This window comes from Chiloscyllium plagiosum, chromosome 9 (genome assembly GCF_004010195.1).
Source record: "Chiloscyllium plagiosum isolate BGI_BamShark_2017 chromosome 9, ASM401019v2, whole genome shotgun sequence".
NCBI lineage: Eukaryota > Metazoa > Chordata > Chondrichthyes > Orectolobiformes > Hemiscylliidae > Chiloscyllium > Chiloscyllium plagiosum.
Window position 1 is genome coordinate 84,479,446 of NC_057718.1, and position 3,597 is coordinate 84,483,042.

The window sequence follows — 3,597 nt, forward strand, 5'->3', positions numbered from 1 at the left end:
CGCAGTCATTTGGGCCCTGCTGACGCCTCAGCTAAAAATGTAATCGTACAGACCTGTAAATAGGAATGATTACTCTGTTTCGGTATTCAAACAAATGGAATGTTTACATATGTATGGCATGTCCAGTTGTACAGATCATCAAAGTATTTTATGAATAAAGTATATTTTTGAAATAAAAAAAATCTAGTTCCATTTGCCAGCGTTTGGCCGTTTCCCTCTAAACCCTTCCAATACATAAACCCATCCTGATGCCTTTTAAATGTTGTAATTGTACGAGCCTTCACCACTCCCTCTGGCAGTTCATTCCGTATATGAACTATCCTCTGTGAAAGAAGTTGTCCTTTAGGTCCCTTTTAAATCTTTCCCCTCTCAGTTTAAACCTCTGCCCTGACAGTTTATTCCAATTATACCTGAAAGTCAGAGAGTGGACTAGGCCCCGTTGTCAAGGGCAGTGTTGACTATGCCTCCAAATCACAAGTTTCCAGGTTCAAGTCCCATTCCGGGGCTTGGGCACAGAGATCAAGGCTGAGACTCCAACACAACATGGAAGGAACATGTGCTGTCAGCAATGCCATCTTTCAGATGAGATATTAAACCAAGATACTTGCTCAGATGGCCGTAAGTGGTCAATAGCACTATTTCATAGAAGAACGTGGGGTGGGGGGGGGAGGGCGGGTGTGTGTGTGTGTGTTAACCCTGGTGGCCTCATTAATATTTATTCCTCAACAACGAAAAGTCATGCTGCTGTTTGTGGTACTTTGCAATGCAAATTAAATGTTGCATTTCCTACATTATGGTTATGTTTTGTACTTCATTGAATGTAAAGCAATCTGAGTCATGCAGTGTACACGAAAAACGTTATAGCAATGCAATTCTTTACATCTACAACAACATAAATTTATGTGATACCTTCTAAACAGTCAAACCTCCTTAGGTGCTTCACAGGAGAATTAACAAACAGAATTTGCCATCAATCCACATTAAAAAAAGATATTTGGACAGGTGACCAAAATGCTTGGCCAAAGAGGTAGGTTGTGAGGAGTATATTAAAGGAATGTGAAGCAGAGTGGTCTAGGGAGGAACTTCCATTGCTTAGAGCCAAGACCATTGAAATCGCAGCCTCCTGTCAAGTACTGAAGAAACTCGGGGATACACAATAGGCCAAATTTGGAGGAATACGGAATTCTCAGAGAGTTGCCAAGATGGGGGAGGATATAGAGATTGTACAAGGATATTATCACAAGGGTAGGGGTTTCAAATCTATGGCGTTGTTGGATTGTAGTACGGTGAGTGCATTGGTAATGAGAGAATGACATTTGGGTAGGAATAAGATAGGGACAACAAAGTTTTGGAAACACTGGAGTTTACAGATAATGCAAGGTCAGATGCCCAACAGGGCATTGGAAGTTTGATTTAAAAAAGGCACTGAGTCATAGAGTCATAGACATCTACAGCATGGAAACAGGCCCATGCTGCCCAGTTTTCGCAATTTAAATTAGTCCCATTTTGTGTCAGAGTTTCAGCAATGGGTGAGCTGAGGCTGGAGCAGAGAGTGCTGACATTGTGATATAGAAACTAGCTGTCTTGGTGAGAGATGTGGCCTTGAAACCTTAAGTCAGGATTAAGTTGGACGCTGAGGTTGCAAATAGCCCACTTTAGCTTCAGACAGTAGTCGGGCAGAGGGCTGAAATTGATGATTAGGCAACTGAATTTATGGCAGGGGCAAGGGCAATTACTTCAGAGTTTCCATTACATAATTGCAGGAAATTTCAGCTCATCCAATACTGGATGTCAGAGAAGCAGCATGACAAACCAAAGGCATTGGAAGGAACAAACGAGGGGAAAATGAGTTAGAAACAGGTACCTGTGTTGATCATTTATATGTGAAACTTGACATTGTGTTTTTGGAGAGTGTCACCAAGGAGCAGCATGTGGATAATAAATAGAAGGGGGCTAAACGTAGATCCTTTGGGGGCTCCAGAGATAATGGAAGGGAGAGGTAAACTATTACAAGTGATCCTTTGGTTATAACTTGCTGGATAAGAATAAAACTGGATGGTAGAAGAGAGGCATTGAACAAAGATGGAGCATTCAACTGTCTCAAAGTTGTAGACAGGCTGAGAAGAATGAAGAGGAATAGTGCACAGAGTCACACAATCTAATATAGGCAACACTACTTTATTGTCAGAAGTGTTTAAATATTTCTAAAGCCAGGAGAAACTAAGTTGATATATATTCCAATACTTGTATAATGCATTAAAGCTCTCTGTGTCGAGGAATGTATAGAGCAGATTTCCAGTATTTTTCAGTTTGAAAACTGAGGAGTTCCAGATTAGATTAGATTAGATTCTCTACACTGTGGAAACAGGCCCTTCAGCCCACAAGTCCACACCAACCGTTCAAAGAGTCACCCATCTCATTGTGAACTTGCTTTAACAGAATTTAGAAAAGTTTAAACGAAGTTTATTTTAATCAAGTTCCCCTCTTGACTGCAATTCAAGTTGGTGTTTGAGCTTTCATGCACAATCCATTATGGGTGGAGCTTAATTCAATGTGAAAAATGTGATCTTACAGAAATTAATGCCAAAAATTGGACTGTTGACAAACCAATTAACCGCTAGAAACTACGTGATAAATAACATAGGGTACAATTCTAGTTAATATTTATTATGCACACAGTAATAACTTAGCACAGTGTTTTAACTGGTCATACTTTGTTATTTTAGTTAAAAATCTCACAACACTAGATTATAGTCCAACAGGTTTAATTGGAAGCACACTAGCTTTCGGAGCGACGCTCCTTCATCAGGTGATTGTGTGGAGCGTCGCTCTGAAAGCTAGTGTGCTTCCAATTGAACCTGTTGGACTATAACCTGGTGTTGTGTGATTTTTAACTTTGTACACCCCAGTCCAACACCGGCATCTCCGAATCATGTTTGTTATTTTAGTTACTGAAGGTGTTCATTCATTTCAAAGATTTCTGGTGGAATTTTAGGTCCAATGTCATCCCTTTTACATTGTCCTTTGGTTCCTTACCTATTTCCACATTTTCAATTTTTTAAAAATTTAATAGCTAGCCTTCAGACTGCCTACTAAGCATGAACATCCATCATTGTGGTGGGAGGGAACAGCATATTTTGGCCCGTTACTGTACTACAATTTCTTTCCCTCAGTCGATTATTGGCCTTCATCTACATACTCCCTATTGTGGGTCAGCTGTATAAATCACAGCACTGTGATCACAGGCCTATTAGCTCTTGACTGATCTGGTTGGTTAAAGGCACACTCAACTGTGAAACAGCATGACCCAGGAGTTGGAATTAAAACTTCATTTCAGTGAAACAACATCCAGCCTGAGGGGAAAACAAGCTAGCTGGTGCCATCTTTCGATTTCTATATAACTCCTCTGTCTGGGTTTGACACTGAAAATAAAAGGTTTTTAGAAAATTTGCTTTTGCTTTTGTTTTAGTTTGAAGTGAAGAAGTAGTTAACTAAGTGGCATGAGAAACTGAACAGCGACAAGTTAAAAGTTAAGTATTGCAGATTTGACAGCAGTGTAGGGATCCTGTTATTTCAAAACAAATGTTTGAAGAAAAT